Source organism: Salvelinus fontinalis, chromosome 9 (genome assembly GCF_029448725.1).
Source record: "Salvelinus fontinalis isolate EN_2023a chromosome 9, ASM2944872v1, whole genome shotgun sequence".
Classification (NCBI taxonomy): domain Eukaryota; kingdom Metazoa; phylum Chordata; class Actinopteri; order Salmoniformes; family Salmonidae; genus Salvelinus; species Salvelinus fontinalis.
In genome coordinates, this window is record NC_074673.1 from 18,886,066 (window position 1) to 18,901,139 (window position 15,074).

The window sequence follows — 15,074 nt, forward strand, 5'->3', positions numbered from 1 at the left end:
CATATGTAACGATCGTCTGTGGTGGTAGAAGGATCGGACCAAAGCGCAGCGTGGTAAGTGTTCATGTATTTAATATAAATCCAAACTGAACACAGGAACAAAAACAATAAACAAATGCTCAAACGAAACAGTACCGTGTGGCGACAAACACTGACACGGAAACAAACACCCACAAACCAAAAGACAAAACAGGATACCTAAATATGGTTCCCAATCAGAGACAATGACAAACACCTGCCTCTGATTGAGAACCATATCAGACCAAACGACAAACCCAACATAGAAACACAAAACATAGATAACCCACCCAACTCACGCCCTGACCTCACTAAAACAAAGAAAATACAAAAGGAACTATGGTCAGAACGTGACAACATATGTATTTTAAGTTTTGCAAAAGGTGGTTTAAGATATGCAAGTCATGTAAAAAGGCAAAAAAATTATCAGAAGTTCTGTGAATGTATTTGAGCATTTGATAATTATTGTTCTGCTATAGATACGTTTCAATACGGATCCAAAAATTGCTTGTATGAGAAAAATCCAATACACCATGCTCCATAAACATGGCCTGAGCCCTACAGCGTACCATAATGAAATGGCTTATCTCTTCTGCTGCTCCACACCTGCTACAGCTGTGTGTTAGTGTGTGTGTGTGTGTGTGTGTGTGTGTGTGTGTGTGTGTGTGTGTGTGTGTGTGTGTGTGTGTGTGTGTGTGTGTGTGTGTGTGTGTGTGTGTGTGTGTGTGTGTCAGGAAAACAAACACTGAACATTTTTCCTTTGCTACACCGAAGAGAGAGGATTGAAAACCTGCCAAGACGAACTGTGATAGTGTCAAACAGATAAATAGCATTCTTGACAGATTTCTGCTGAGAGAGAATCATGTCTTATTCAGTACAGCAGACGTACACATTTCATAGGTTACGAATAAGCAGTGGGGGGAAATGTTCCCAATTGTCATACTTGAGTAAAAGTATAGATACCTTAATAGAAAGTTACTCAAGTAAAAGTGAAAGTCAGCCAGTAAAATACTACTTGAGTAAAAGTCTAAAAGTATTAAATATACTTAAGTATCAAAAGTAAATGCAATTGCTCAAATATACTAAGTGTCACGTTCCTGACCTGTTTTCTGTTGTTTTGTATGTGTGTGATGGTCAGGGCGTGAGTTTTGGGTGGGCAGTCTATGTTTTCCGTTTCTATGTTGGTTTTGGGTTGCCTGGTATGGCTCTTAATTAGAGGCAGGTGTTTTGCGTTTTCCTCTAATTGAGAGTCATATTAAGGTAGGAGGTTCTCACTGTTTGTTTGTGGGTGATTGTCGCTGTGTCTGTGTATTTTGCACCACACGGTACTGTCTCGTTCGTTCGGTCGTTCCTGTTTATTGTGTTCCTCGTTTCATGTAAGTTCATAGTTTAGGTCTGTCTAGTTCGTTTTGTTATTTTGTAAATCATTCAAGTGTATTTCGTTTCGTGTTTTTCCGTCTTGTCATTAAAACATTATGTATTCATCACCCGCTGCGCCTTGGTCAACTCACTCACCGAAAGAGAGCCGTTACACTAAGTATCAAAAGTAAAATAATAAATAATTTTAAATTCCTTAAATGAAGCAAAGCAGACGGAACCATTTTCTTGTTTAAAAAATGTATGGATAGCCAGGGGCACAATCCAACACTCAGACGTTATTTACAAAATATGCATTTGTGTTGAGTGAGTCTGCCTGGCCAGCGGCAGTAGGGATGACCACTTGTTCTCTTACTAAGTTATTGAATTTGACAATTTTCCTGTCCTGCTAATCATTAAAAATGTAACGAGTACTTTTGGTTGTCAGGGGAAATGTATGGAGTAAAATGTACAGTATTTTCTTTAGGAATGTATATTATAAATATAAATAGTAAAGTAAAGTACAGATACCCAAAGAAACGACTTAATTAGTACTTTAAAGTATTTTTACCAAAGTACTTTACACCACTGGGAATAAGTCACACATACTTGTACAAAGAAAGAGGAGGGAGAGAGAGAGTTGAGGGGGAGAAGAAGATAGGAAAGAAAATGGAAGAGGGAGGATAGACAAATATGGGGGATGGAAAAACTGTACATGGTATACAACATGTTCATCAGTCTGTCTCTATTAAGACCTGTTCATCCCCAGCAAGATACACATTCAGCAACAAACACTCATGTAATAATGATGAACACTAAACATGTATTCCTACTGTTGTGTGGTGTAAGGCTGTAGGAAACACACAGCCACATGATTATTTGGAACATTTTAGTCATTTAGCAGACACTCTTATCCAGAGCGACTACAAGAGCAATTAAGTGCCTTGCTCAAGGGCACATCAGCAGATTTTTCACCTAGTCAGCTTGGGGATTCTAACCAGCAACCTTTCAATTACTGGCCCAAAGCTCTTAATCGCTAGGGTACCTGCCGCCCTAATGAAGTCTGACAACAAACTAAGTCTTGCTTGCTTCTATACGGTTCCAATGTGTAGTCTCAGTGCAGATTGTGGGCTGCTTTCTAAAGTACATAACATGCTGTCCATATTCAGTGAGGGTACAAAACATTAGGAACATAAGAACACCTTCCCAATATTGAGTTGCACCCCCCCTTTTGCCCTCAGAACAGCCTCAATTTGTCAGGGCATGGACACTCCAATGCTTCCCACAGTTGTGTCAAGTTGGCTGGATGCTTGAAGAGGAAAAAGAGAGCCGCTCACTTTAGCAGCTCAGATGCAATAATGTAATAACCTAATAACCAACGTTACGACAGACAAGCTGTCTTCATCAGGGTAAGTTGGCTGGACGTCCTTTGGGTGGTGGACCATTCTTGATACACACAGGAAATTGTTGAGTGTGAAAAACCCAGAAGCGTTGCAGTTCTTGACACAAACCAGTGCACCTGGCACCTACTACCATACCTTGTTCAAAGGCACTTACATCTTTTGTTTTGCCCATTCACCCTCTGAATGGCACACATACACAATCCATGTCTCAATTGTCTCAAGGCTTAAAAATCCTTCTTTAACCTGTCTCCTCCTCTTCATCTACAATGATTGAAGTGGATTTAACAAGTGACATCAATAAGGGATCATGGCTTTCACCTGGATTCACCTGGTCAGTCTGTCATGGAAAGAGCAGGTGTCCTAAATGTTTTGTACACTCAATGTAGATACAGGTACAGTATCACATTACCAAAAACCCCATGCTAACAACATCTGCCACTGCATGCTCATTTTAGATACAATCACTTTTGAGTATTTAGTATTTATTAGGATGCCCATTATCTGCTACCAAAGCAGCTATTACTTTTCCTGGGGTCCAAACAGGGCTAAAGCAGAACAACAGCCTACAACAGCCTATGTCATAAATGAAAATATACATCATACAAGACATTATTAAATTATTACTCCAATATTACACATTTACTATATAAAATCCACAATACCGCGGCGTGTGTGTGTGTGTGTGTGTGTGTGTGCGTGCGTGCATGTGTGTTTGTGTGTCTTGTGAGATGTTGTTTTATCTTTATTTATTTTGTATTTATTTTTTACTGCTCACGCAAGGTACTTGATGTGGAAGAGTTCCATGTAGTCATGGCTCTAGGCAGTATTGTGTTTTTACCATACTCTGTGCTGGACTTGGGAACTGTGAAGAAACCCCTGGTGGCATGTATTGTGTGGTATATTTGGGTGTCTGTGTAACAGTCCTGACCTATTTATGTTAGTTTTTATGTGTTTATGGTCAGGGCATGTGTTTTGGGTGGGCAGTCTATGTTATCTGTTTCTATGTTGGTTTCGGTTTGCCTGGTATGGCTCTTGATTAGAGGCAGGTGGTTTGCATTTTCCTCTAATCAAGAGTCATATTTAGGTAGGGCATTCTCACTGTTTGTTTGTGGGTGATTGTCTCCTGTGTTTGTGTCTGCGCACCACACGGGATTGTTTCGGTTGTATTTCGTTTTGATGTAGTCTGTTTCCTGCTCGTGTGTTCTTCCTGTCGTTATGTAAGTTCCATGTTCAGGTTTCGTCTACGTTGTCCGTTTGTTATTTTGTATCATTTCTAAAGTATAGTTCGTGTCAGTGTTCGTTTTGTTCAATAAATTCATTATGTCATCACACCTCGCTGCGCATTGGTCTACCGATCCTTCTCTCCTCACCTCATCCGAGGATGAGGAGAGCGTCACCCTCTAACAGAATCACCCACCAACAAAATGTGACCAAGCGGTATGGGAATGCTCGACGGCGCAACAAGAACTTCTGGACTTGGGAGGAGATCTTGGACGGTAGAGGACCTTGGGCTCAACCAGGGGAATATCGCCGTCCAAAGGAGGAATTGGAAGCAGCGAAGGCTGAGCGGCGCTGGTATGAGGAGGCAGCGCGACGACGCGGTTGGGAGCCCGTGAGTAAGACCCAAAAATTTCTTGGGGGGGGCCACACGAGGAGTGTGGCAAAGCCGGGTAAGATACCCGAGCAAACTCCCCGTGCTTACCGTGGAGGTAGAAGGCGTCGTACTGGTAAGAGACCGTGTTATGCGGTAGAGCGCACGGTGTCCCCAGTACGCGTGCTTAGCCCAGTGCGGGCTATTCCACCTTGCCGCACTGGGAGGGCTAGGTTGGGCATCGAGCCGGGTGCCATGAAGCCGGCCCAACGTAGCTGGTCTCCAGTACGTCTCCTCGGGCCGGTGTACATGGCACCAGCCTTACAGGTGGTGTCCCCGGTTCGCCTGCATAGCCCAGTGCGGGCTATTCCACCTCGCCGCACTGGCAGGGCTACGGGGTTCATTCAACCTGGTAGGGTTGGGGAGGCTCGGTGCTCAAGAGCACGTGTCCTCCTTCACGGTCCGGTATACCCGGTGCCACCTCCATGTACCAGTCCTCCGGTGGCAGCCCCCCGTACCAGGCTGTCTCTCCGGGTTCTCTCTCCTGCTGTTTCCTCCTCTCCAGCGCAGCCGGTGCCTAGACCACGCACCAGGCTGTCTCTCCTTCTCCTCCCTACAGAGCTATCTGTCTCCCCAGCGCCATCTGAGCCATCCGTCTCCCCAGCGCCATCTGAGCCATCCGTCTCCCCAGCGCCATCTGAGCCATCCGTCTCCCCAGCGCCATCTGAGCCATCCGTCTCCCCAGCGCCATCTGAGCCATCCGTCTCCCCAGCGCCATCTGAGCCATCCGTCTCTCCAGCGCCATCTGAGCCATCCGTCTCCCCAGCGCCGTCTGAGCCATCCGTCTGCCATGAGCCTGCAAAGCCGCCCGTCTGCCATGAGCCTGCAAAGCCGCCCGTCTGCCATGAGCCTACAGAGCCATCCGCCAGACAGGAGCCGCTAGAGCCGTCAGCCAGACAGGAGCCGCTAGAGCCGTCAGCCAGACAGGATCTGCCAGAGCCGCCAACCAGACAGGATCTGCCAGAGCCGCCAACCAGACAGGATCTGCCAGAGCCGCCAACCAGACAGGATCTGCCAGAGCCGCCAGCCAGACAGGATCTGCCAGAGCCGCCAACCAGACAGGATCTGCCAGAGCCGCCAACCAGACAGGATCTGCCAGAGCCGCCAGCGAGCCATGAGCAGCCAGAGCCGCCAGCGAGCCATGAGCAGCCAGAGCCGTCAGAGAGCCATGAGCAGCCAGAGCCGTCAGAGAGCCATGAGCAGCCAGAGCCGTCAGAGAGCCATGAGCAGCCAGAGCCGTCAGAGAGCCATGAGCAGCCAGAGCCGTCAGAGAGCCATGAGCAGCCAGAGCCGTCAGAGAGCCATGAGCAGCCAGAGCCGTCAGAGAGCCATGAGCGTCGAGAGCCGTCAGCCTGCCATGAGCGTCGAGAGCCGTCAGCCTGCCATGAGCGTCGAGAGCCGTCAGTCTGCCATGAGCGTCGAGAGCCGTCAGCCTGCCATGAGCGTAGAGAGCCGTCAGTCTGCCATGAGCGTCGAGAGCCGTCAGCCTGCATGGACCTGCCAGAGCCGTCCAAACAGGACCTGCCAGAGTCCTTCAGCCGGGATCTGCCCCTTGTCCCGGTGTTGCCCCTTGTCCCGGTGTTGCCCCTTGTCCCGGTGCTGCCCCTTGTCCCGGTGCTGCCCCTTGTCCCGGTGCTGCCCCTTGTCCCGGTGCTGCCCCTTGTCCAGGTGCTGCCCCTTGTCCAGGTGCTGCCCCTTATTCCAGTGATGGTCCTTATCCTGGTGCTGCCCCTTGTTCTGGTGCTGCCCCTTGTCCCGGTGCTACCCCTTGTCCCGGTGCTGCCCCTTGTCCCGGTGCTAGCTGTTTATTTAGGGGAAGGTAGTGTTAGGGTGGTCAGTAGAAGGGGTAGACAGAAGAGGGGAGTGACTATGGTGGTATGGGGACAGCGTCCTGAACCGGAACCACCACCGTGGTCAACTGCCCACCCGGACCCTCCCCTGGACTTTGTGCTGGTGCGCCCGGCGTTCGCACCTTGGGGGGGGGGGTACTGTAACAGTCCTGACCTATTTATGTTAGTTTTTATGTGTTTATGGTCAGGGCATGTGTTTTGGGTGGGCAGTCTATGTTATCTGTTTCTATGTTGGTTTCGGTTTGCCTGGTATGGCTCTTGATTAGAGGCAGGTGGTTTGCATTTTCCTCTAATCAAGAGTCATATTTAGGTAGGGCATTCTCACTGTTTGTTTGTGGGTGATTGTCTCCTGTGTTTGTGTCTGCGCACCACACGGGATTGTTTCGGTTGTATTTCGTTTTGATGTAGTCTGTTTCCTGCTCGTGTGTTCTTCCTGTCGTTATGTAAGTTCCATGTTCAGGTTTCGTCTACGTTGTCCGTTTGTTATTTTGTATCATTTCTAAAGTATAGTTCGTGTCAGTGTTCATTTTGTTCAATAAATTCATTATGTCATCACACCTCGCTGCGCATTGGTCTACCGATCCTTCTCTCCTCACCTCATCCGAGGATGAGGAGAGCGTCACCCGTTACAGTCTGAGCTGTGTGTTAACTGTTCGAACAGACAGTTTGGTGCTTTTAAAGTTGTTATATTGCCACATTATTCATTACAAGATTTAGATGAGGTTGAGGGATTAGCTAATGATTTGTCTGAAATACAATGCTTTTAGTTTTTGATATATTTAGGACTAGTTTATTACTTGCCACCAATTGTAAAACTGACTGCAGCTCTTTGTTAAGTGTTGCAGTGATTTCACTTGCTGTGGTTGTTGAGGCTCACTTACACACACCCGCACACAGATATAAGCCGTATCGAAGTACAGTATATCACAAAAGTGAGTACACCCCTCACATTTTTGTAAATATTTGAGTATATCTTTTCATGTGACAACACTGAAGAAATGACACTTTGCTACAATGTAAAGTAGTGAGTGTACAGCTTGTATAACAGTGTAAATTTGCTGTCCCCTCAAAATAACTCAACACACAGCCATTAATGTCTAAGCCGCTGGCAACAAAAGTGAGTACACCCCTAAGTGAAAATGTCCAAATTGGGCCCAATTAGCCATTTTCCCTCCCCGGTGTCATGTGACTCGTTAGTGTTACAAGGTCTCAGGTGTGAATGGGGAGCAGGTGTGTTAAATTTGGTGTCATCGCTCTCACACTCCCTCATACTGACTGGTCACTGGAAGTTCAACATGGCACCTCATGGCAAAGAATTCTCTGAGGATCTGAAGAAAAGAATTGTTGCACTGCGCAGCGTTGTGATACGACATGATATTTATTAAACAAGATGAAAACTAAACACACTTGAGAATTTACAAAATAATAAACGAAGTCAACAGACCTGAACAAACGAACTTACATATACACGAAGAACGCATGAACAGGTACAGACTAAACAAACGAAACAGTCCCGTGTGGTGCACAGACACAGACCCGGAAGACAACCACCCACCTCAAACAGTGTGAACAGCCTTCCTTTATATGGTTCTCAATCAGAGGAAATGTCAAACACCTGTCCCTGATTGAGAACCATATAAGGCTAATTACCAATGACCTAAACATAGAAACACAAAACATAGAATGCCCACCCCAACTCACGCCCTGAACAACTAAACACATACAAAAATAACAGAAAACAGGTCAGGAACGTGACAAGTATCAATAAACCGGTTTTCTCTGGTTGTGATGGACCACATATGCCTTCTGCTAGCCAGACACTGTCTGATATCTCAGTTCACACTGAACCAGGCAGAAAGCCAAATTTCAAGTTCAGTGGAAGCCACTCCTACTGCTCAGAACAAACAGGGAAACTAAACGTATTTCTGAGACTCTGCTGCTCAGTCTGTTAGTCTGTGTATCACCATGGCAGATGCAATTTTAGAAGATAAGGATTTGATTACCCGTTCAATCTGTCTGGATCTACTGAAGGATCCAGTGACTACTGCCTGTGGACACAGTTACTGTATGGACTGTATTAATGACTGCTGGGATCAGGATGATCTGAAAGGTATCTACAGCTGTCCCCTGTGCAGACAGACCTTCACCCCAAGACTTGTTCTGAGGAAAAATCCTCTACTGAATTAGTGGAGAAACTGAAGACAGAACTCCAACCTGCTCCTCCAAATCTCTGATAAGATGGACCTTTAGGTGTGGGGTGACATCTGCACTGGGAGAAAACTCATAGCTGTCAAGTCTTGTCTGGTGTGTCCTGCCTCTTACTGTGAGTCTCACCTGAAACTTCATAATGACCTCAACCCGGGAAAAAAACATGAAGCCACTGGACAACTACAGAAGATCTGCTCTCATCACAATAAATTGCTGGAGGTTTACTGCTATACCGATCAACAGTGTATCTGTCTGCTGTGTGTGCTGGATGAACATAAAGGCCATGATACAGTCTCAGCTGCAGCAGAAAGGACTGAGAAACAGGTAAGGATTGGAACAGTTAAATATCACACATCTACATATAAACATTTGTTCATCTCTTTTACTCTGGCATCGAGACCAGTGACTGAGAATAGTGTAATACGAAGAGTAGAGAGACTCACACTTAAACATTTTGTTTGCGTAACCTGTTGCTAACTCTTTGCTACCTCATGTTCCATCTGGTTAATATTACATTTACATTATTATTATTAGGTTTACATATAAAACAGAGAATGGTAGGTTAAATTTGAAAAGAGGTCATCCAATCAGTGTAAAGCCCAACCCATTTGAGCTGAGAATGGAGTGTTTTCTGTCTGTTCAGTAAAATCACCATTTGTACAGAAAAGCCAGATCTCTCACATAAAGAAGAAACTCCAATGGCAAGGCAATGGGAGAAGATGGAGCAAGATGAAACAGTGACAACATTCAGATACTACCTTGTCAGATGCACAGCATCCTGTCTGATAGCAATTTAATCATCCTATGGGTATGATACTTTTCTTTGCAGAAGCAGTTGGAGGAGAATCAGCAGAAATCTGAGCTGAAAATCCAGGATAGAGAGAAGGAAATGCCGAAGCTGAGACAGGCTGTGGTCTCTCTGAAGGTGAATGTGAGGTCCATATATAGTGAAATTACAGTCAGGCTGTCTGGGGTCCTGGCGAGAGCTGAGTGAATAGGGTGGTTGAAATCGACCCCATCCTCTCTGTGTCGTAAAAATGCTCTGAACAGGTGTAATTGGAAGACAGTGAGAGGACCTTTACAGAGCTGATCCGCTCCATTGATGGAAGGCGCTCCGAGGTGAAGGAGCTGATCAGAGCCCAGGAGAAGGCTGATGTGAGACAGGCTAAAATGTGACTGAAGCAACTGGAGCAGGAGGTGGCTGAGCTAAGGAGGAGAGAGGCTGAGCTGGAGCAGCTTTCACACACAGATCACATCCATGACTTCTCTATCCTAGATGTCCCTCACAAATGACTATCCAGTGACTATCTCTAGACTTCTTTCTCAGTGAAATGTACTTAAAAAACAACCTTTGTCTTTGTCAATATCGTAGAGTTTCCAGTCCCTCTGTGTCCCTCCTATATTTGAGGCTATACCCACTATCATTGAGCTCCCGAGTGGTTCAGCGGTCTAAGGCACTGCATCCCAGTGCAAAAAGCATCACTACAGTCCCTGGTTCAAATCCAGGCTGTATCACAACCGGCCGTGATTGCGAGTCCCATAGGGCGGCGCACAATTGGCCCAGTGTCATCCAGGTTGACCTGGGTAGGCCGTCGTTGTAAATAAAAATGTGTTCTTAACTGACTTGCCTAGTTAAATAAAGGTTCAGTTAAAAAATGTATTGTCTCGTTTAAGCATGCAAGGAAATTTGACTCTGACCTGAAAGAGTGACTGCAAGCCATCTGCAAGGAAGAACTGGACAGGATATCTGAGAAAGGTCAGTAGAAAGCTCTTAAGTCTTATTTTTGTAAATGAGTTTTTGCTAGATATGAAATAATTTGTGCTATTTGGTGGCTAAATTACCATCACTCAGTGATGTTGCCCTCCTAAAAGTTGTTGTGTAGCCTACTGATGATGGGTGTCTGTGGTTAAAGTTCCAATTGTTCGCCCTTCTGAGCAAGAGACCAGAGAGAATGTGAGTAAAGTGCAAACATGAATGCACACACATACTTCATGTTCACGGACTGTAAAAAAAATTTTTTTTAAAGCTAGCTGGAACCGTTCTGAGTGGTCAGCTTCTGAACCACCCGCTAAATGCTGAATGCTAAGGATCCACAGAGGGTTCAATAGGAACCAGGCAGTTGTATGAACTTTTTGTCACTACCAACCAACTCATTCCATACGATCAGTGACAAATCTGTATTATAAACATGCATATGAAAAAGTAAATAATAGCAGAGAAATATAAACCCAGATAAATGCAGGCTACACATGCTAATTGCAAAAGGTACACCATTACAACTGTGGATATGTAAAGGCTATAGGCCTATAGAGGCCAGTAAAGGCAAATGTGTAGGTCTGCCTGCTGATAATATCTGGAAGAAAACATAATGGATGGACCACATTCAGAAGCTAACCTAATGCAGAAACTCATCAAATAATACAGCTGCGAGCAGCAATGAACAGGTTTCACACGATGACAAAAGGGACTCAAGATGAGTTGGTTAACAAAGCAAGCACTCTATCATGTAGGAACTATCTTCCTTTATGTACAATCATTAGTCTAAATACAACATCTGGAGTGAATCTGACGTATGGTTCATGACAGGAAGATGATTTTGAGCATTAGTGTTACATATGCAAAGAATAAGTTGCTAATAGTTGCCTTGTTTTTTCAGAAATCAATACCAAATTCAGTGTAGTTCATGGTGGTTTAAATTGACACGTAAAACCTGATTTCCTGATTTATCGATAACTCCGCCATCTCTTAACCAATCCCTTGACTTTTCTCAAACTACGTTAAAAGTGTTATGGTATGATATAATAATGGCTCTGGAGGAGATGGCTACCGTTTTTTTGGTCCCCTAACCAATTGCTATTGTTTGTGTTTTTTTGCTAAATTTGTAGGTCTGGGTGCCTTGTAAGGATCTAACGGCGAGTGGGTAATCTGCCTTTACCATCGGTCCTATTAGCCAATAATAAAAGGGATAATAATAATAGACGAGCTACGAGCACATATATCCTACAAACGGGACATTAAAAACTGTAATATCTTATGTTTCACCATGTCGTGGCTGAACGATGGCATGAATAACATATAGCTAGATGGGTTTTACGCTTTTTCGGCAGGATAGAACAGGCGCCTCTGGTAAGACAAGGGGTGGCGATCTATGTATATTTGTAAACAACAGCTGGTACACGAAATCTAAGGAAGTTTTGAGGTTTTGCTCGCCTGAGGTAGAGTATCTCATGATAAGCTGCAGACCACACTATCTACCTAGAGAGTTGTCAGCTGTATTCTTCGTAGCTGTATATTTACCACCACAAACCAATCCTGGCACTAAGACCGCACTCAATTAGCTGTATACAGCCATAAGCAAACAGGAAAACGCTCATCCAGAGGTGACGCTCCTAGTGGCCGGAGACTTTAATGCAGGGAAACTTAAATCCATGTTACCTCATTTCTACCAGCATGTTAAATGTGCAATCAGAGGGAAGAAAACTCTAGACTCTTTGACAATTTTTAGGGCCTTCCTCTGACACCGCCTGGTATAGAGGTCCCGGATGGCAGGAAGCTTGGCCCCAGTGATGTACTGGGCCGTACGCACTACCCTCTGTTGTGTCTTGCGGTCGGAGCCCAACCAGTTGTCATACCGGGCGGTGATGCAACCAGTCAGGATGCTCTCGATGGTGCAGCTGTAAAAGGCTTCTTAACAGCTTATACTCCCAAGCCATAAGACTCCTGAACAGCTAATCAAATGGCCACTCGGACTATTTGCATTGTCCCCCCTCTTTTACGCTGCTGCCATCCTCTGTTTATTATCTATGCATAGTCACTTTAACTCTACCTACATGTAGATATTACCTATATTACCTCGACTAACCGGTCCTCACGCACATTGACTCTGGACCGGTACCCCCCTAGTTATTTTACTGCTGCTCTTTAATTACTTGTTACATTAATTTTTTTATTTTTTACTTGTCTATTCTTTACTTAACACTTATTTTTCTTAAAACTGCATTGTTGGTTAAGGGCTTGTAAGTAAGCATTTCACTGTTGTATTCGGTGAATGTGACAAATAACATTTGATTTGATTTGATATGGTTCATGAGAATACATTTTTCAAAGTAAAAAAAAATGTCCATGATGGTGGAAAATCTAGCATGACAGACCTTATGGATCCTTGATGCACATTTGTTCAGCATTAGGAAAGACACCTACAGCACATACATAGTTTCAAGTCTCTATGTCAAATTAGGTAGCTGATATCAGGGTTTATGTGGGACTGCTTATAAAAGCGCCACCTATTGGCCAATCGGAGCTGTTATTTTTGACAAAGTTCCTTTACACATCCTTTCAACAAAATAAATCAATGATGTTTACACATCCTTTCAACAAAATAAATCAATGATGTTTACACATCCTTTCAACAAAATAAATCAATGATGTTTACACATCCTTTCAACAAAATAAATCAATGATGTTTACACATTCTTTCAACAAAATAAATCTATGTTGTTTACACATCCTTTCAACAAAATAAATCAATGTGATGACGTTGAATCAACGTGGAAAGTTTATTGGATTTGCAAAAAGTCATCAACATAAGGGAATTTAGTATTTTTTCACCTAACTTTTAACCTAAATCCAATGACATGGTGAAATGTTTTGTTGAATTTACATTTGGGTGAGTTGTCAATTAATGTGAATTCAACGTGAATTCACATTAGTTGACAACTCAACCAAATGTAAATCAAAACTAGACTTTAAAATTACATCTGTGCCCAGTGGGATGTTAGCATATTATCTAGCTTCGGGACCGCAACTATGGGAGTCTGTTGGGACATTGGGATGACATGTCCCAACAGACTCCATAGATGTGGTCCCGAAGCTACATTGTATCATGCTGGCACTACAAACAATACTAAACAAACCCCTAAGTCAATGCTAGTGTCAGACAACACCAGGACGTATTGTCCTTAATTTGATCACTTTTTTGTTGCTGAGAATCTTCCTGCCCAGCAGGAAATGCAAACTTGTAGTGTATTTCAGGTTTTAAAAGGCTTCTAAAGTTTGTAATTTCCACTTTCAAATGTCATACTTGATTTGTCTTAATGAAAAATGTATCAACCCCTACAAAAAATGTCCATTAAATATAATCCACATAATAATTCACATTTCCTGTTGTTTTAGGATTATTTTCCTTGTGTAGCAAACTGGCTCAAATTAAGATCCTACATCTGTAGAGGCATGCGTGAAGGTCAACACCAAACAGAGGCATAAAAGCATAGCAAACATTATACAAACACTACTCATGGTTGAATGGACGCACACATCACTCAACTTGACTAGGCCATCTCTACTACCGAAGACTACGCCCATTATTTCCCACTCTCTTTTGGAAATTCACCTGAGTCACAAGAAAAGGGCGCCGGGAGGTGATTGGCCAACATATGGCCTTTTTGACACGCTTTATTTGATCCTTTTCCTAGACTTCCTAGACTTCCTAGACTGGATCCCAGCACATCCACTCCTGTGTCTGTCTGAGAGGAACAGAAAGGTGACCAGGAGGGATAAGGTCCTTGTCATCAACATAGATCTAGCCACTGGAAACAGGTGTTGTTTAGAGAGGGTCTGTCTGGAGCCTGCTACTGGGAGCTAAAGTGGAGCGGGGTGGGCGTTGATGTAGCTGTCTCATATAAAGGGATCAGCAGGCGAGGAAGTGGTAAAGAGTGCTGGTTTGGAGGTAATGATCTGTCCAGGAGGTTGTACTGATCTGCATTCAGATTCTGTTTCTACCACAATAGTAGAGGGACTGATATACCTGCCATTCGTTGCTCCAGGGACGGAGTGTACCTGGACCACAGGGCAGAAACTCTGTCCTTTTACAGTGTCTCTGACACAATGACCCTCTTCCTCAGAGTTCAGACCACATATACTCTGCCTCTCTATCCTGGGTTTGGGGTTGATTCATCTATAAGGATACTGACACCTATTTGGCGGTAATTAACAAGTACTGTTTAAAAAAAAATATGTACCTGATTACACTGTACTTGCCTATGTAACTACTATGTAAATAGATAAGTATTATGGACATATTGTAAAGTGGGGCCATTATTTTTGTACTTTGGAAAATGCCCTGCTGATTTGGAAATGAGATTCCTCTACAAGGAAGTGGACTTGACCACCTACCTGTGTCCTCACTGAAAATCCCCCACATCAATCATCCTCTCTACACCGACAATATGTACAGCAAAGGATAAGTTCAGCTGCTGTACAACATACTTAATGCCAACCATAGGACAATGTGTTTAGAATGTAAATAGGGTAGGCTACCATAATCTGGCCGCAGTCACCTTTAACTGCAAAAAAAACATTATTCTGCCGTTTCATATTGTCATGTCTTAATTGTTATCATGTCATGTATGTTTTATTTATTATTCATTTCACCTTTATTTAACCAGGTAGGCTAGTTGAGAACAAGTTCTCATTTACAACTGCGACCTGGCCAAGATAAAGCAAAGCAGTGCGACACAAACAACAGCACAGAGTTACACATGGAATAAACAAGCGTACAGTCAATAACACAATAGAAAAAAAGAAAGTCTA

The 15,074-nt window shown here is 44.0% G+C and overlaps 1 pseudogene; it reads left to right on the forward strand.

The window, feature by feature from the left end:
- The first annotated feature begins 8,242 nt into the window (after positions 1 to 8,242).
- Positions 8,243 to 9,962, forward strand: LOC129861777 (tripartite motif-containing protein 29-like; annotated as a pseudogene).
- Positions 9,963 to 15,074: the final 5,112 nt, after the last annotated feature.